The sequence below is a fragment of the Phyllobates terribilis genome, unplaced genomic scaffold (genome assembly GCF_046119375.1).
Source record: "Phyllobates terribilis strain yellow unplaced genomic scaffold, ASM4611937v1 Scaffold_572__1_contigs__length_1044912, whole genome shotgun sequence".
In the NCBI taxonomy this organism is placed as follows: Eukaryota; Metazoa; Chordata; class Amphibia; order Anura; family Dendrobatidae; genus Phyllobates; species Phyllobates terribilis.
In genome coordinates this window covers 336,753-354,990 of record NW_027363332.1, presented here as the reverse complement: position 1 = coordinate 354,990, position 18,238 = coordinate 336,753, and the positions used below count along the sequence as shown (strand labels likewise).

Below are 18,238 nucleotides of genomic sequence, written 5' to 3'. Positions count from 1 at the left end.
AATGTGGCAATGGAACGCTGGCTGCGCGTGTCATAATAGGCTCTGAGCCTTTATATACCTGTGCACAGCAGCAGCCACCTTCAGTCTGCTGCTGGACAGCCAGCAGCAGCAGCAGCAGGAGAGGTATGTAATCAGGAGCCCTCCTGCTAAGGGTAGACAGCTGCTCGTTCCACCCCACCCCCCGCCTTAATTGGTTCTCCTCCCTTCCAACGGTGTTGAGGCGGGTGGGAACAGCAGGGGGTGAAGGTGCTGTGTTTAAAGAGGTGGAGTTATGCAGATCTAAAACGCGTGGATTGCAGCAGCAGCAAGCCGAAAAGTGCAGGCATGTAAGGGATCTAGAGGTTGACAACATGTCTTCTTAACGGGAGTCCAGGAGCTCATCTCCACAAATGGACTTTTCAGGATCCTTGGGTGGCTCCGTAGTTTGAAACCAATTCTGGTTATCGCTTCTCGGCCTTTTGGCTAAGATCAAGTGTAGTATCTGTTCTTATCAGTTTAATATCTGATACGTCCCCTATCTGGGGACCATATATTAAATGGATTTTTAGAACAGGGAGATGGAAAAAGAGCTTGCTCTGTCCACTCCACGCATTGACCTGGTATTGCAGTATCTCCAGGACCGGTGCACCCCTTCTTTAATGCAGTTTCTAAAATCAGAAAGAATTGAATTCAATGTTTTTTGTTCATTTTGCTTGTTTGTCGGATTTTGGGATGGACTCTTTGGCTTTGCTTTTCTTCTCCTCATTGGATTTTTCATGTTCAAAGTTGCAGAAGCCAGATTACAAGCTCATTTTGGTTCAACTTCAGCAACTGTGTATTGCATTGCCATGTAATGTGATGCAATGCTATCTTTCTAGCTCTCCCTTTTTACTTCCTTTTGGATAAACAGACATATTAGGCAAGCATTTTGGAGCTTTCACCTAAATAACTACAGGTGGTGAGATAAGCTGCACAATATAATTGACCTTTCAGTATATTGTTGCACACACACCATCTATTTAGCAAATGCCCTTGTTATCAACAGCAGCCTTTTAAACTCACCTGAGCTAACAGGTATGTGCGCTGGTTACTCTGCTGCGCTTAAAATTTCTTTTTTGGTTTGCTACAATGCCTTTTCTGAAACGTTGTCTCCTTCTGCTGGAACACTGACTTCTTTCATTTAATGCCTGCAGACTATAAAAGAGAACCCAACCCAAAAAGTTTGGTTGATTAGTCTGTGGCATTCTGTTAAACTGTTGCTTATGGCGGTCTCTGTGAGCTTCTCAGCGACATTCAGCCAGCCAGGTATCCTGCCTGCAGTAGATGGAATGTGGCAATGGAACGCTGGCTGCGCGTGTCATAATAGGCTCTGAGCCTTTATATACCTGTGCACAGCAGCAGCCACCTTCAGTCTGCTGCTGGACAGCCAGCAGCAGCAGCAGCAGGAGAGGTATGTAATCAGGAGCCCTCCTGCTAAGGGTAGACAGCTGCTCGTTCCACCCCACCCCCCGCCTTAATTGGTTCTCCTCCCTTCCAACGGTGTTGAGGCGGGTGGGAACAGCAGGGGGTGAAGGTGCTGTGTTTAAAGAGGTGGAGTTATGCAGATCTAAAACGCGTGGATTGCAGCAGCAGCAAGCCGAAAAGTGCAGGCATGTAAGGGATCTAGAGGTTGACAACATGTCTTCTTAACGGGAGTCCAGGAGCTCATCTCCACAAATGGACTTTTCAGGATCCTTGGGTGGCTCCGTAGTTTGAAACCAATTCTGGTTATCGCTTCTCGGCCTTTTGGCTAAGATCAAGTGTAGTATCTGTTCTTATCAGTTTAATATCTGATACGTCCCCTATCTGGGGACCATATATTAAATGGATTTTTAGAACAGGGAGATGGAAAAAGAGCTTGCTCTGTCCACTCCACGCATTGACCTGGTATTGCAGTATCTCCAGGACCGGTGCACCCCTTCTTTAATGCAGTTTCTAAAATCAGAAAGAATTGAATTCAATGTTTTTTGTTCATTTTGCTTGTTTGTCGGATTTTGGGATGGACTCTTTGGCTTTGCTTTTCTTCTCCTCATTGGATTTTTCATGTTCAAAGTTGCAGAAGCCAGATTACAAGCTCATTTTGGTTCAACTTCAGCAACTGTGTATTGCATTGCCATGTAATGTGATGCAATGCTATCTTTCTAGCTCTCCCTTTTTACTTCCTTTTGGATAAACAGACATATTAGGCAAGCATTTTGGAGCTTTCACCTAAATAACTACAGGTGGTGAGATAAGCTGCACAATATAATTGACCTTTCAGTATATTGTTGCACACACACCATCTATTTAGCAAATGCCCTTGTTATCAACAGCAGCCTTTTAAACTCACCTGAGCTAACAGGTATGTGCGCTGGTTACTCTGCTGCGCTTAAAATTTCTTTTTTGGTTTGCTACAATGCCTTTTCTGAAACGTTGTCTCCTTCTGCTGGAACACTGACTTCTTTCATTTAATGCCTGCAGACTATAAAAGAGAACCCAACCCAAAAAGTTTGGTTGATTAGTCTGTGGCATTCTGTTAAACTGTTGCTTATGGCGGTCTCTGTGAGCTTCTCAGCGACATTCAGCCAGCCAGGTATCCTGCCTGCAGTAGATGGAATGTGGCAATGGAACGCTGGCTGCGCGTGTCATAATAGGCTCTGAGCCTTTATATACCTGTGCACAGCAGCAGCCACCTTCAGTCTGCTGCTGGACAGCCAGCAGCAGCAGCAGCAGGAGAGGTATGTAATCAGGAGCCCTCCTGCTAAGGGTAGACAGCTGCTCGTTCCACCCCACCCCCCGCCTTAATTGGTTCTCCTCCCTTCCAACGGTGTTGAGGCGGGTGGGAACAGCAGGGGGTGAAGGTGCTGTGTTTAAAGAGGTGGAGTTATGCAGATCTAAAACGCGTGGATTGCAGCAGCAGCAAGCCGAAAAGTGCAGGCATGTAAGGGATCTAGAGGTTGACAACATGTCTTCTTAACGGGAGTCCAGGAGCTCATCTCCACAAATGGACTTTTCAGGATCCTTGGGTGGCTCCGTAGTTTGAAACCAATTCTGGTTATCGCTTCTCGGCCTTTTGGCTAAGATCAAGTGTAGTATCTGTTCTTATCAGTTTAATATCTGATACGTCCCCTATCTGGGGACCATATATTAAATGGATTTTTAGAACAGGGAGATGGAAAAAGAGCTTGCTCTGTCCACTCCACGCATTGACCTGGTATTGCAGTATCTCCAGGACCGGTGCACCCCTTCTTTAATGCAGTTTCTAAAATCAGAAAGAATTGAATTCAATGTTTTTTGTTCATTTTGCTTGTTTGTCGGATTTTGGGATGGACTCTTTGGCTTTGCTTTTCTTCTCCTCATTGGATTTTTCATGTTCAAAGTTGCAGAAGCCAGATTACAAGCTCATTTTGGTTCAACTTCAGCAACTGTGTATTGCATTGCCATGTAATGTGATGCAATGCTATCTTTCTAGCTCTCCCTTTTTACTTCCTTTTGGATAAACAGACATATTAGGCAAGCATTTTGGAGCTTTCACCTAAATAACTACAGGTGGTGAGATAAGCTGCACAATATAATTGACCTTTCAGTATATTGTTGCACACACACCATCTATTTAGCAAATGCCCTTGTTATCAACAGCAGCCTTTTAAACTCACCTGAGCTAACAGGTATGTGCGCTGGTTACTCTGCTGCGCTTAAAATTTCTTTTTTGGTTTGCTACAATGCCTTTTCTGAAACGTTGTCTCCTTCTGCTGGAACACTGACTTCTTTCATTTAATGCCTGCAGACTATAAAAGAGAACCCAACCCAAAAAGTTTGGTTGATTAGTCTGTGGCATTCTGTTAAACTGTTGCTTATGGCGGTCTCTGTGAGCTTCTCAGCGACATTCAGCCAGCCAGGTATCCTGCCTGCAGTAGATGGAATGTGGCAATGGAACGCTGGCTGCGTGTGTCATAATAGGCTCTGAGCCTTTATATACCTGTGCACAGCAGCAGCCACCTTCAGTCTGCTGCTGGACAGCCAGCAGCAGCAGCAGCAGGAGAGGTATGTAATCAGGAGCCCTCCTGCTAAGGGTAGACAGCTGCTCGTTCCACCCCACCCCCCGCCTTAATTGGTTCTCCTCCCTTCCAACGGTGTTGAGGCGGGTGGGAACAGCAGGGGGTGAAGGTGCTGTGTTTAAAGAGGTGGAGTTATGCAGATCTAAAACGCGTGGATTGCAGCAGCAGCAAGCCGAAAAGTGCAGGCATGTAAGGGATCTAGAGGTTGACAACATGTCTTCTTAACGGGAGTCCAGGAGCTCATCTCCACAAATGGACTTTTCAGGATCCTTGGGTGGCTCCGTAGTTTGAAACCAATTCTGGTTATCGCTTCTCGGCCTTTTGGCTAAGATCAAGTGTAGTATCTGTTCTTATCAGTTTAATATCTGATACGTCCCCTATCTGGGGACCATATATTAAATGGATTTTTAGAACAGGGAGATGGAAAAAGAGCTTGCTCTGTCCACTCCACGCATTGACCTGGTATTGCAGTATCTCCAGGACCGGTGCACCCCTTCTTTAATGCAGTTTCTAAAATCAGAAAGAATTGAATTCAATGTTTTTTGTTCATTTTGCTTGTTTGTCGGATTTTGGGATGGACTCTTTGGCTTTGCTTTTCTTCTCCTCATTGGATTTTTCATGTTCAAAGTTGCAGAAGCCAGATTACAAGCTCATTTTGGTTCAACTTCAGCAACTGTGTATTGCATTGCCATGTAATGTGATGCAATGCTATCTTTCTAGCTCTCCCTTTTTACTTCCTTTTGGATAAACAGACATATTAGGCAAGCATTTTGGAGCTTTCACCTAAATAACTACAGGTGGTGAGATAAGCTGCACAATATAATTGACCTTTCAGTATATTGTTGCACACACACCATCTATTTAGCAAATGCCCTTGTTATCAACAGCAGCCTTTTAAACTCACCTGAGCTAACAGGTATGTGCGCTGGTTACTCTGCTGCGCTTAAAATTTCTTTTTTGGTTTGCTACAATGCCTTTTCTGAAACGTTGTCTCCTTCTGCTGGAACACTGACTTCTTTCATTTAATGCCTGCAGACTATAAAAGAGAACCCAACCCAAAAAGTTTGGTTGATTAGTCTGTGGCATTCTGTTAAACTGTTGCTTATGGCGGTCTCTGTGAGCTTCTCAGCGACATTCAGCCAGCCAGGTATCCTGCCTGCAGTAGATGGAATGTGGCAATGGAACGCTGGCTGCGCGTGTCATAATAGGCTCTGAGCCTTTATATACCTGTGCACAGCAGCAGCCACCTTCAGTCTGCTGCTGGACAGCCAGCAGCAGCAGCAGCAGGAGAGGTATGTAATCAGGAGCCCTCCTGCTAAGGGTAGACAGCTGCTCGTTCCACCCCACCCCCCGCCTTAATTGGTTCTCCTCCCTTCCAACGGTGTTGAGGCGGGTGGGAACAGCAGGGGGTGAAGGTGCTGTGTTTAAAGAGGTGGAGTTATGCAGATCTAAAACGCGTGGATTGCAGCAGCAGCAAGCCGAAAAGTGCAGGCATGTAAGGGATCTAGAGGTTGACAACATGTCTTCTTAATGGGAGTCCAGGAGCTCATCTCCACAAATGGACTTTTCAGGATCCTTGGGTGGCTCCGTAGTTTGAAACCAATTCTGGTTATCGCTTCTCGGCCTTTTGGCTAAGATCAAGTGTAGTATCTGTTCTTATCAGTTTAATATCTGATACGTCCCTTATCTGGGGACCATATATTAAATGGATTTTTAGAACAGGGAGATGGAAAAAGAGCTTGCTCTGTCCACTCCACGCATTGACCTGGTATTGCAGTATCTCCAGGACCGGTGCACCCCTTCTTTAATGCAGTTTCTAAAATCAGAAAGAATTGAATTCAATGTTTTTTGTTCATTTTGCTTGTTTGTCGGATTTTGGGATGGACTCTTTGGCTTTGCTTTTCTTCTCCTCATTGGATTTTTCATGTTCAAAGTTGCAGAAGCCAGATTACAAGCTCATTTTGGTTCAACTTCAGCAACTGTGCATTGCATTGCCATGTAATGTGATGCAATGCTATCTTTCTAGCTCTCCCTTTTTACTTCCTTTTGGATAAACAGACATATTAGGCAAGCATTTTGGAGCTTTCACCTAAATAACTACAGGTGGTGAGATAAGCTGCACAATATAATTGACCTTTCAGTATATTGTTGCACACACACCATCTATTTAGCAAATGCCCTTGTTATCAACAGCAGCCTTTTAAACTCACCTGAGCTAACAGGTATGTGCGCTGGTTACTCTGCTGCGCTTAAAATTTCTTTTTTGGTTTGCTACAATGCCTTTTCTGAAACGTTGTCTCCTTCTGCTGGAACACTGATTTCTTTCATTTAATGCCTGCAGACTATAAAAGAGAACCCAACCCAAAAAGTTTGGTTGATTAGTCTGTGGCATTCTGTTAAACTGTTGCTTATGGCGGTCTCTGTGAGCTTCTCAGCGACATTCAGCCAGCCAGGTATCCTGCCTGCAGTAGATGGAATGTGGCAATGGAACGCTGGCTGCGCGTGTCATAATAGGCTCTGAGCCTTTATATACCTGTGCACAGCAGCAGCCACCTTCAGTCTGCTGCTGGACAGCCAGCAGCAGCAGCAGCAGGAGAGGTATGTAATCAGGAGCCCTCCTGCTAAGGGTAGACAGCTGCTCGTTCCACCCCACCCCCCACCTTAATTGGTTCTCCTCTCTTCCAACGGTGTTGAGGCGGGTGGGAACAGCAGGGGGTGAAGGTGCTGTGTTTAAAGAGGTGGAGTTATGCAGATCTAAAACGCGTGGATTGCAGCAGCAGCAAGCCGAAAAGTGCAGGCATGTAAGGGATCTAGAGGTTGACAACATGTCTTCTTAACGGGAGTCCAGGAGCTCATCTCCACAAATGGACTTTTCAGGATCCTTGGGTGGCTCCGTAGTTTGAAACCAATTCTGGTTATCGCTTCTCGGCCTTTTGGCTAAGATCAAGTGTAGTATCTGTTCTTATCAGTTTAATATCTGATACGTCCCCTATCTGGGGACTATATATTAAATGGATTTTTAGAACAGGGAGATGGAAAAAGAGCTTGCTCTGTCCACTCCACGCATTGACCTGGTATTGCAGTATCTCCAGGACCGGTGCACCCCTTCTTTAATGCAGTTTCTAAAATCAGAAAGAATTGAATTCAATGTTTTTTGTTCATTTTGCTTGTTTGTCGGATTTTGGGATGGACTCTTTGGCTTTGCTTTTCTTCTCCTCATTGGATTTTTCATGTTCAAAGTTGCAGAAGCCAGATTACAAGCTCATTTTGGTTCAACTTCAGCAACTGTGCATTGCATTGCCATGTAATGTGATGCAATGCTATCTTTCTAGCTCTCCCTTTTTACTTCCTTTTGGATAAACAGACATATTAGGCAAGCATTTTGGAGCTTTCACCTAAATAACTACAGGTGGTGAGATAAGCTGCACAATATAATTGACCTTTCAGTATATTGTTGCACACACACCATCTATTTAGCAAATGCCCTTGTTATCAACAGCAGCCTTTTAAACTCACCTGAGCTAACAGGTATGTGCGCTGGTTACTCTGCTGCGCTTAAAATTTCTTTTTTGGTTTGCTACAATGCCTTTTCTGAAACGTTGTCTCCTTCTGCTGGAACACTGACTTCTTTCATTTAATGCCTGCAGACTATAAAAGAGAACCCAACCCAAAAAGTTTGGTTGATTAGTCTGTGGCATTCTGTTAAACTGTTGCTTATGGCGGTCTCTGTGAGCTTCTCAGCGACATTCAGCCAGCCAGGTATCCTGCCTGCAGTAGATGGAATGTGGCAATGGAACGCTGGCTGCGCGTGTCATAATAGGCTCTGAGCCTTTATATACCTGTGCACAGCAGCAGCCACCTTCAGTCTGCTGCTGGACAGCCAGCAGCAGCAGCAGCAGGAGAGGTATGTAATCAGGAGCCCTCCTGCTAAGGGTAGACAGCTGCTCGTTCCACCCCACCCCCCGCCTTAATTGGTTCTCCTCCCTTCCAACGGTGTTGAGGCGGGTGGGAACAGCAGGGGGTGAAGGTGCTGTGTTTAAAGAGGTGGAGTTATGCAGATCTAAAACGCGTGGATTGCAGCAGCAGCAAGCCGAAAAGTGCAGGCATGTAAGGGATCTAGAGGTTGACAACATGTCTTCTTAACGGGAGTCCAGGAGCTCATCTCCACAAATGGACTTTTCAGGATCCTTGGGTGGCTCCGTAGTTTGAAACCAATTCTGGTTATCGCTTCTCGGCCTTTTGGCTAAGATCAAGTGTAGTATCTGTTCTTATCAGTTTAATATCTGATACGTCCCCTATCTGGGGACCATATATTAAATGGATTTTTAGAACAGGGAGATGGAAAAAGAGCTTGCTCTGTCCACTCCACGCATTGACCTGGTATTGCAGTATCTCCAGGACCGGTGCACCCCTTCTTTAATGCAGTTTCTAAAATCAGAAAGAATTGAATTCAATGTTTTTTGTTCATTTTGCTTGTTTGTCGGATTTTGGGATGGACTCTTTGGCTTTGCTTTTCTTCTCCTCATTGGATTTTTCATGTTCAAAGTTGCAGAAGCCAGATTACAAGCTCATTTTGGTTCAACTTCAGCAACTGTGCATTGCATTGCCATGTAATGTGATGCAATGCTATCTTTCTAGCTCTCCCTTTTTACTTCTTTTGGATAAACAGACATATTAGGCAAGCATTTTGGAGCTTTCACCTAAATAACTACAGGTGGTGAGATAAGCTGCACAATATAATTGACCTTTCAGTATATTGTTGCACACACACCATCTATTTAGCAAATGCCCTTGTTATCAACAGCAGCCTTTTAAACTCACCTGAGCTAACAGGTATGTGCGCTGGTTACTCTGCTGCGCTTAAAATTTCTTTTTTGGTTTGCTACAATGCCTTTTCTGAAACGTTGTCTCCTTCTGCTGGAACACTGACTTCTTTCATTTAATGCCTGCAGACTATAAAAGAGAACCCAACCCAAAAAGTTTGGTTGATTAGTCTGTGGCATTCTGTTAAACTGTTGCTTATGGCGGTCTCTGTGAGCTTCTCAGCGACATTCAGCCAGCCAGGTATCCTGCCTGCAGTAGATGGAATGTGGCAATGGAACGCTGGCTGCGCGTGTCATAATAGGCTCTGAGCCTTTATATACCTGTGCACAGCAGCAGCCACCTTCAGTCTGCTGCTGGACAGCCAGCAGCAGCAGCAGCAGCAGGAGAGGTATGTAATCAGGAGCCCTCCTGCTAAGGGTAGACAGCTGCTCGTTCCACCCCACCCCCCGCCTTAATTGGTTCTCCTCCCTTCCAACGGTGTTGAGGCGGGTGGGAACAGCAGGGGGTGAAGGTGCTGTGTTTAAAGAGGTGGAGTTATGCAGATCTAAAACGCGTGGATTGCAGCAGCAGCAAGCCGAAAAGTGCAGGCATGTAAGGGATCTAGAGGTTGACAACATGTCTTCTTAACGGGAGTCCAGGAGCTCATCTCCACAAATGGACTTTTCAGGATCCTTGGGTGGCTCCGTAGTTTGAAACCAATTCTGGTTATCGCTTCTCGGCCTTTTGGCTAAGATCAAGTGTAGTATCTGTTCTTATCAGTTTAATATCTGATACGTCCCCTATCTGGGGACCATATATTAAATGGATTTTTAGAACAGGGAGATGGAAAAAGAGCTTGCTCTGTCCACTCCACGCATTGACCTGGTATTGCAGTATCTCCCGGACCGGTGCACCCCTTCTTTAATGCAGTTTCTAAAATCAGAAAGAATTGAATTCAATGTTTTTTGTTCATTTTGCTTGTTTGTCGGATTTTGGGATGGACTCTTTGGCTTTGCTTTTCTTCTCCTCATTGGATTTTTCATGTTCAAAGTTGCAGAAGCCAGATTACAAGCTCATTTTGGTTCAACTTCAGCAACTGTGCATTGCATTGCCATGTAATGTGATGCAATGCTATCTTTCTAGCTCTCCCTTTTTACTTCCTTTTGGATAAACAGACATATTAGGCAAGCATTTTGGAGCTTTCACCTAAATAACTACAGGTGGTGAGATAAGCTGCACAATATAATTGACCTTTCAGTATATTGTTGCACACACACCATCTATTTAGCAAATGCCCTTGTTATCAACAGCAGCCTTTTAAACTCACCTGAGCTAACAGGTATGTGCGCTGGTTACTCTGCTGCGCTTAAAATTTCTTTTTTGGTTTGCTACAATGCCTTTTCTGAAACGTTGTCTCCTTCTGCTGGAACACTGACTTCTTTCATTTAATGCCTGCAGACTATAAAAGAGAACCCAACCCAAAAAGTTTGGTTGATTAGTCTGTGGCATTCTGTTAAACTGTTGCTTATGGCGGTCTCTGTGAGCTTCTCAGCGACATTCAGCCAGCCAGGTATCCTGCCTGCAGTAGATGGAATGTGGCAATGGAACGCTGGCTGCGCGTGTCATAATAGGCTCTGAGCCTTTATATACCTGTGCACAGCAGCAGCCACCTTCAGTCTGCTGCTGGACAGCCAGCAGCAGCAGCAGCAGGAGAGGTATGTAATCAGGAGCCCTCCTGCTAAGGGTAGACAGCTGCTCGTTCCACCCCACCCCCCGCCTTAATTGGTTCTCCTCCCTTCCAACGGTGTTGAGGCGGGTGGGAACAGCAGGGGGTGAAGGTGCTGTGTTTAAAGAGGTGGAGTTATGCAGATCTAAAACGCGTGGATTGCAGCAGCAGCAAGCCGAAAAGTGCAGGCATGTAAGGGATCTAGAGGTTGACAACATGTCTTCTTAACGGGAGTCCAGGAGCTCATCTCCACAAATGGACTTTTCAGGATCCTTGGGTGGCTCCGTAGTTTGAAACCAATTCTGGTTATCGCTTCTCGGCCTTTTGGCTAAGATCAAGTGTAGTATCTGTTCTTATCAGTTTAATATCTGATACGTCCCCTATCTGGGGACCATATATTAAATGGATTTTTAGAACAGGGAGATGGAAAAAGAGCTTGCTCTGTCCACTCCACGCATTGACCTGGTATTGCAGTATCTCCAGGACCGGTGCACCCCTTCTTTAATGCAGTTTCTAAAATCAGAAAGAATTGAATTCAATGTTTTTTGTTCATTTTGCTTGTTTGTCGGATTTTGGGATGGACTCTTTGGCTTTGCTTTTCTTCTCCTCATTGGATTTTTCATGTTCAAAGTTGCAGAAGCCAGATTACAAGCTCATTTTGGTTCAACTTCAGCAACTGTGCATTGCATTGCCATGTAATGTGATGCAATGCTATCTTTCTAGCTCTCCCTTTTTACTTCCTTTTGGATAAACAGACATATTAGGCAAGCATTTTGGAGCTTTCACCTAAATAACTACAGGTGGTGAGATAAGCTGCACAATATAATTGACCTTTCAGTATATTGTTGCACACACACCATCTATTTAGCAAATGCCCTTGTTATCAACAGCAGCCTTTTAAACTCACCTGAGCTAACAGGTATGTGCGCTGGTTACTCTGCTGCGCTTAAAATTTCTTTTTTGGTTTGCTACAATGCCTTTTCTGAAACGTTGTCTCCTTCTGCTGGAACACTGACTTCTTTCATTTAATGCCTGCAGACTATAAAAGAGAACCCAACCCAAAAAGTTTGGTTGATTAGTCTGTGGCATTCTGTTAAACTGTTGCTTATGGCGGTCTCTGTGAGCTTCTCAGCGACATTCAGCCAGCCAGGTATCCTGCCTGCAGTAGATGGAATGTGGCAATGGAACGCTGGCTGCGCGTGTCATAATAGGCTCTGAGCCTTTATATACCTGTGCACAGCAGCAGCCACCTTCAGTCTGCTGCTGGACAGCCAGCAGCAGCAGCAGCAGCAGGAGAGGTATGTAATCAGGAGCCCTCCTGCTAAGGGTAGACAGCTGCTCGTTCCACCCCACCCCCCGCCTTAATTGGTTCTCCTCCCTTCCAACGGTGTTGAGGCGGGTGGGAACAGCAGGGGGTGAAGGTGCTGTGTTTAAAGAGGTGGAGTTATGCAGATCTAAAACGCGTGGATTGCAGCAGCAGCAAGCCGAAAAGTGCAGGCATGTAAGGGATCTAGAGGTTGACAACATGTCTTCTTAACGGGAGTCCAGGAGCTCATCTCCACAAATGGACTTTTCAGGATCCTTGGGTGGCTCCGTAGTTTGAAACCAATTCTGGTTATCGCTTCTCGGCCTTTTGGCTAAGATCAAGTGTAGTATCTGTTCTTATCAGTTTAATATCTGATACGTCCCCTATCTGGGGACCATATATTAAATGGATTTTTAGAACAGGGAGATGGAAAAAGAGCTTGCTCTGTCCACTCCACGCATTGACCTGGTATTGCAGTATCTCCAGGACCGGTGCACCCCTTCTTTAATGCAGTTTCTAAAATCAGAAAGAATTGAATTCAATGTTTTTTGTTCATTTTGCTTGTTTGTCGGATTTTGGGATGGACTCTTTGGCTTTGCTTTTCTTCTCCTCATTGGATTTTTCATGTTCAAAGTTGCAGAAGCCAGATTACAAGCTCATTTTGGTTCAACTTCAGCAACTGTGCATTGCATTGCCATGTAATGTGATGCAATGCTATCTTTCTAGCTCTCCCTTTTTACTTCCTTTTGGATAAACAGACATATTAGGCAAGCATTTTGGAGCTTTCACCTAAATAACTACAGGTGGTGAGATAAGCTGCACAATATAATTGACCTTTCAGTATATTGTTGCACACACACCATCTATTTAGCAAATGCCCTTGTTATCAACAGCAGCCTTTTAAACTCACCTGAGCTAACAGGTATGTGCGCTGGTTACTCTGCTGCGCTTAAAATTTCTTTTTTGGTTTGCTACAATGCCTTTTCTGAAACGTTGTCTCCTTCTGCTGGAACACTGACTTCTTTCATTTAATGCCTGCAGACTATAAAAGAGAACCCAACCCAAAAAGTTTGGTTGATTAGTCTGTGGCATTCTGTTAAACTGTTGCTTATGGCGGTCTCTGTGAGCTTCTCAGCGACATTCAGCCAGCCAGGTATCCTGCCTGCAGTAGATGGAATGTGGCAATGGAACGCTGGCTGCGCGTGTCATAATAGGCTCTGAGCCTTTATATACCTGTGCACAGCAGCAGCCACCTTCAGTCTGCTGCTGGACAGCCAGCAGCAGCAGCAGCAGGAGAGGTATGTAATCAGGAGCCCTCCTGCTAAGGGTAGACAGCTGCTCGTTCCACCCCACCCCCCGCCTTAATTGGTTCTCCTCCCTTCCAACGGTGTTGAGGCGGGTGGGAACAGCAGGGGGTGAAAGTGCTGTGTTTAAAGAGGTGGAGTTATGCAGATCTAAAACGCGTGGATTGCAGCAGCAGCAAGCCGAAAAGTGCAGGCATGTAAGGGATCTAGAGGTTGACAACATGTCTTCTTAACGGGAGTCCAGGAGCTCATCTCCACAAATGGACTTTTCAGGATCCTTGGGTGGCTCCGTAGTTTGAAACCAATTCTGGTTATCGCTTCTCGGCCTTTTGGCTAAGATCAAGTGTAGTATCTGTTCTTATCAGTTTAATATCTGATACGTCCCCTATCTGGGGACCATATATTAAATGGATTTTTAGAACAGGGAGATGGAAAAAGAGCTTGCTCTGTCCACTCCACGCATTGACCTGGTATTGCAGTATCTCCAGGACCGGTGCACCCCTTCTTTAATGCAGTTTCTAAAATCAGAAAGAATTGAATTCAATGTTTTTTGTTCATTTTGCTTGTTTGTCGGATTTTGGGATGGACTCTTTGGCTTTGCTTTTCTTCTCCTCATTGGATTTTTCATGTTCAAAGTTGCAGAAGCCAGATTACAAGCTCATTTTGGTTCAACTTCAGCAACTGTGCATTGCATTGCCATGTAATGTGATGCAATGCTATCTTTCTAGCTCTCCCTTTTTACTTCCTTTTGGATAAACAGACATATTAGGCAAGCATTTTGGAGCTTTCACCTAAATAACTACAGGTGGTGAGATAAGCTGCACAATATAATTGACCTTTCAGTATATTGTTGCACACACACCATCTATTTAGCAAATGCCCTTGTTATCAACAGCAGCCTTTTAAACTCACCTGAGCTAACAGGTATGTGCGCTGGTTACTCTGCTGCGCTTAAAATTTCTTTTTTGGTTTGCTACAATGCCTTTTCTGAAACGTTGTCTCCTTCTGCTGGAACACTGACTTCTTTCATTTAATGCCTGCAGACTATAAAAGAGAACCCAACCCAAAAAGTTTGGTTGATTAGTCTGTGGCATTCTGTTAAACTGTTGCTTATGGCGGTCTCTGTGAGCTTCTCAGCGACATTCAGCCAGCCAGGTATCCTGCCTGCAGTAGATGGAATGTGGCAATGGAACGCTGGCTGCGCGTGTCATAATAGGCTCTGAGCCTTTATATACCTGTGCACAGCAGCAGCCACCTTCAGTCTGCTGCTGGACAGCCAGCAGCAGCAGCAGCAGGAGAGGTATGTAATCAGGAGCCCTCCTGCTAAGGGTAGACAGCTGCTCGTTCCACCCCACCCCCCGCCTTAATTGGTTCTCCTCCCTTCCAACGGTGTTGAGGCGGGTGGGAACAGCAGGGGGTGAAGGTGCTGTGTTTAAAGAGGTGGAGTTATGCAGATCTAAAACGCGTGGATTGCAGCAGCAGCAAGCCGAAAAGTGCAGGCATGTAAGGGATCTAGAGGTTGACAACATGTCTTCTTAACGGGAGTCCAGGAGCTCATCTCCACAAATGGACTTTTCAGGATCCTTGGGTGGCTCCGTAGTTTGAAACCAATTCTGGTTATCGCTTCTCGGCCTTTTGGCTAAGATCAAGTGTAGTATCTGTTCTTATCAGTTTAATATCTGATACGTCCCCTATCTGGGGACCATATATTAAATGGATTTTTAGAACAGGGAGATGGAAAAAGAGCTTGCTCTGTCCACTCCACGCATTGACCTGGTATTGCAGTATCTCCAGGACCGGTGCACCCCTTCTTTAATGCAGTTTCTAAAATCAGAAAGAATTGAATTCAATGTTTTTTGTTCATTTTGCTTGTTTGTCGGATTTTGGGATGGACTCTTTGGCTTTGCTTTTCTTCTCCTCATTGGATTTTTCATGTTCAAAGTTGCAGAAGCCAGATTACAAGCTCATTTTGGTTCAACTTCAGCAACTGTGCATTGCATTGCCATGTAATGTGATGCAATGCTATCTTTCTAGCTCTCCCTTTTTACTTCCTTTTGGATAAACAGACATATTAGGCAAGCATTTTGGAGCTTTCACCTAAATAACTACAGGTGGTGAGATAAGCTGCACAATATAATTGACCTTTCAGTATATTGTTGCACACACACCATCTATTTAGCAAATGCCCTTGTTATCAACAGCAGCCTTTTAAACTCACCTGAGCTAACAGGTATGTGCGCTGGTTACTCTGCTGCGCTTAAAATTTCTTTTTTGGTTTGCTACAATGCCTTTTCTGAAACGTTGTCTCCTTCTGCTGGAACACTGACTTCTTTCATTTAATGCCTGCAGACTATAAAAGAGAACCCAACCCAAAAAGTTTGGTTGATTAGTCTGTGGCATTCTGTTAAACTGTTGCTTATGGCGGTCTCTGTGAGCTTCTCAGCGACATTCAGCCAGCCAGGTATCCTGCCTGCAGTAGATGGAATGTGGCAATGGAACGCTGGCTGCGCGTGTCATAATAGGCTCTGAGCCTTTATATACCTGTGCACAGCAGCAGCCACCTTCAGTCTGCTGCTGGACAGCCAGCAGCAGCAGCAGCAGGAGAGGTATGTAATCAGGAGCCCTCCTGCTAAGGGTAGACAGCTGCTCGTTCCACCCCACCCCCCGCCTTAATTGGTTCTCCTCCCTTCCAACGGTGTTGAGGCGGGTGGGAACAGCAGGGGGTGAAGGTGCTGTGTTTAAAGAGGTGGAGTTATGCAGATCTAAAACGCGTGGATTGCAGCAGCAGCAAGCCGAAAAGTGCAGGCATGTAAGGGATCTAGAGGTTGACAACATGTCTTCTTAACGGGAGTCCAGGAGCTCATCTCCACAAATGGACTTTTCAGGATCCTTGGGTGGCTCCGTAGTTTGAAACCAATTCTGGTTATCGCTTCTCGGCCTTTTGGCTAAGATCAAGTGTAGTATCTGTTCTTATCAGTTTAATATCTGATACGTCCCCTATCTGGGGACCATATATTAAATGGATTCTTAGAACAGGGAGATGGAAAAAGAGCTTGCTCTGTCCACTCCACGCATTGACCTGGTATTGCAGTATCTCCAGGACCGGTGCACCCCTTCTTTAATGCAGTTTCTAAAATCAGAAAGAATTGAATTCAATGTTTTTTGTTCATTTTGCTTGTTTGTCGGATTTTGGGATGGACTCTTTGGCTTTGCTTTTCTTCTCCTCATTGGATTTTTCATGTTCAAAGTTGCAGAAGCCAGATTACAAGCTCATTTTGGTTCAACTTCAACAACTGTGCATTGCATTGCCATGTAATGTGATGCAATGCTATCTTTCTAGCTCTCCCTTTTTACTTCCTTTTGGATAAACAGACATATTAGGCAAGCATTTTGGAGCTTTCACCTAAATAACTACAGGTGGTGAGATAAGCTGCACAATATAATTGACCTTTCAGTATATTGTTGCACACACACCATCTATTTAGCAAATGCCCTTGTTATCAACAGCAGCCTTTTAAACTCACCTGAGCTAACAGGTATGTGCGCTGGTTACTCTGCTGCGCTTAAAATTTCTTTTTTGGTTTGCTACAATGCCTTTTCTGAAACGTTGTCTCCTTCTGCTGGAACACTGACTTCTTTCATTTAATGCCTGCAGACTATAAAAGAGAACCCAACCCAAAAAGTTTGGTTGATTAGTCTGTGGCATTCTGTTAAACTGTTGCTTATGGCGGTCTCTGTGAGCTTCTCAGCGACATTCAGCCAGCCAGGTATCCTGCCTGCAGTAGATGGAATGTGGCAATGGAACGCTGGCTGCGCGTGTCATAATAGGCTCTGAGCCTTTATATACCTGTGCACAGCAGCAGCCACCTTCAGTCTGCTGCTGGACAGCCAGCAGCAGCAGCAGCAGGAGAGGTATGTAATCAGGAGCCCTCCTGCTAAGGGTAGACAGCTGCTCGTTCCACCCCACCCCCCGCCTTAATTGGTTCTCCTCCCTTCCAACGGTGTTGAGGCGGGTGGGAACAGCAGGGGGTGAAGGTGCTGTGTTTAAAGAGGTGGAGTTATGCAGATCTAAAACGCGTGGATTGCAGCAGCAGCAAGCCGAAAAGTGCAGGCATGTAAGGGATCTAGAGGTTGACAACATGTCTTCTTAACGGGAGTCCAGGAGCTCATCTCCACAAATGGACTTTTCAGGATCCTTGGGTGGCTCCGTAGTTTGAAACCAATTCTGGTTATCGCTTCTCGGCCTTTTGGCTAAGATCAAGTGTAGTATCTGTTCTTATCAGTTTAATATCTGATACGTCCCCTATCTGGGGACCATATATTAAATGGATTTTTAGAACAGGGAGATGGAAAAAGAGCTTGCTCTGTCCACTCCACGCATTGACCTGGTATTGCAGTATCTCCAGGACCGGTGCACCCCTTCTTTAATGCAGTTTCTAAAATCAGAAAGAATTGAATTCAATGTTTTTTGTTCATTTTGCTTGTTTGTCGGATTTTGGGATGGACTCTTTGGCTTTGCTTTTCTTCTCCTCATTGGATTTTTCATGTTCAAAGTTGCAGAAGCCAGATTACAAGCTCATTTTGGTTCAACTTCAGCAACTGTGCATTGCATTGCCATGTAATGTGATGCAATGCTATCTTTCTAGCTCTCCCTTTTTACTTCCTTTTGGATAAACAGACATATTAGGCAAGCATTTTGGAGCTTTCACCTAAATAACTACAGGTGGTGAGATAAGCTGCACAATATAATTGACCTTTCAGTATATTGTTGCACACACACCATCTATTTAGCAAATGCCCTTGTTATCAACAGCAGCCTTTTAAACTCACCTGAGCTAACAGGTATGTGCGCTGGTTACTCTGCTGCGCTTAAAATTTCTTTTTTTGGTTTGCTACAATGCCTTTTCTGAAACGTTGTCTCCTTCTGCTGGAACACTGACTTCTTTCATTTAATGCCTGCAGACTATAAAAGAGAACCCAACCCAAAAAGTTTGGTTGATTAGTCTGTGGCATTCTGTTAAACTGTTGCTTATGGCGGTCTCTG

General features: G+C 44.9%; 14 non-coding genes across 14 annotated transcripts; all 14 read left to right on the top strand.

Annotated features, from left to right (window-relative positions):
• Positions 1–442: 442 nt before the first annotated feature.
• Positions 443–633, top strand: LOC141233201 (U2 spliceosomal RNA). Its single transcript, XR_012299353.1, has one exon. It is a non-coding gene; the product is annotated as a U2 spliceosomal RNA (small nuclear RNA).
• Positions 634–1,748: 1,115 nt separating this feature from the next.
• On the top strand, positions 1,749–1,939 carry LOC141233200 (U2 spliceosomal RNA). Its single transcript, XR_012299352.1, has one exon. It is a non-coding gene; the product is annotated as a U2 spliceosomal RNA (small nuclear RNA).
• A 1,115-nt stretch (positions 1,940–3,054) lies between these two features.
• LOC141233199 (U2 spliceosomal RNA) lies at positions 3,055–3,245 on the top strand. Its single transcript, XR_012299351.1, has one exon. It is a non-coding gene; the product is annotated as a U2 spliceosomal RNA (small nuclear RNA).
• A 1,115-nt stretch (positions 3,246–4,360) lies between these two features.
• On the top strand, positions 4,361–4,551 carry LOC141233198 (U2 spliceosomal RNA). Its single transcript, XR_012299350.1, has one exon. It is a non-coding gene; the product is annotated as a U2 spliceosomal RNA (small nuclear RNA).
• Positions 4,552–5,666: 1,115 nt separating this feature from the next.
• On the top strand, positions 5,667–5,857 carry LOC141233217 (U2 spliceosomal RNA). The gene has a single exon (XR_012299368.1). It is a non-coding gene; the product is annotated as a U2 spliceosomal RNA (small nuclear RNA).
• Positions 5,858–6,972: 1,115 nt separating this feature from the next.
• On the top strand, positions 6,973–7,163 carry LOC141233122 (U2 spliceosomal RNA). The gene has a single exon (XR_012299276.1). It is a non-coding gene; the product is annotated as a U2 spliceosomal RNA (small nuclear RNA).
• Positions 7,164–8,278: 1,115 nt separating this feature from the next.
• Positions 8,279–8,469, top strand: LOC141233197 (U2 spliceosomal RNA). The gene has a single exon (XR_012299349.1). It is a non-coding gene; the product is annotated as a U2 spliceosomal RNA (small nuclear RNA).
• Positions 8,470–9,586: 1,117 nt separating this feature from the next.
• Positions 9,587–9,777, top strand: LOC141233224 (U2 spliceosomal RNA). The gene has a single exon (XR_012299375.1). It is a non-coding gene; the product is annotated as a U2 spliceosomal RNA (small nuclear RNA).
• Positions 9,778–10,892: 1,115 nt separating this feature from the next.
• On the top strand, positions 10,893–11,083 carry LOC141233194 (U2 spliceosomal RNA). Its single transcript, XR_012299347.1, has one exon. It is a non-coding gene; the product is annotated as a U2 spliceosomal RNA (small nuclear RNA).
• Positions 11,084–12,201: 1,118 nt separating this feature from the next.
• Positions 12,202–12,392, top strand: LOC141233193 (U2 spliceosomal RNA). Its single transcript, XR_012299346.1, has one exon. It is a non-coding gene; the product is annotated as a U2 spliceosomal RNA (small nuclear RNA).
• A 1,115-nt stretch (positions 12,393–13,507) lies between these two features.
• LOC141233192 (U2 spliceosomal RNA) lies at positions 13,508–13,698 on the top strand. Its single transcript, XR_012299345.1, has one exon. It is a non-coding gene; the product is annotated as a U2 spliceosomal RNA (small nuclear RNA).
• A 1,115-nt stretch (positions 13,699–14,813) lies between these two features.
• On the top strand, positions 14,814–15,004 carry LOC141233191 (U2 spliceosomal RNA). The gene has a single exon (XR_012299344.1). It is a non-coding gene; the product is annotated as a U2 spliceosomal RNA (small nuclear RNA).
• Positions 15,005–16,119: 1,115 nt separating this feature from the next.
• On the top strand, positions 16,120–16,310 carry LOC141233220 (U2 spliceosomal RNA). Its single transcript, XR_012299371.1, has one exon. It is a non-coding gene; the product is annotated as a U2 spliceosomal RNA (small nuclear RNA).
• A 1,115-nt stretch (positions 16,311–17,425) lies between these two features.
• On the top strand, positions 17,426–17,616 carry LOC141233190 (U2 spliceosomal RNA). Its single transcript, XR_012299343.1, has one exon. It is a non-coding gene; the product is annotated as a U2 spliceosomal RNA (small nuclear RNA).
• The last annotated feature ends 622 nt before the right edge of the window (positions 17,617–18,238 follow it).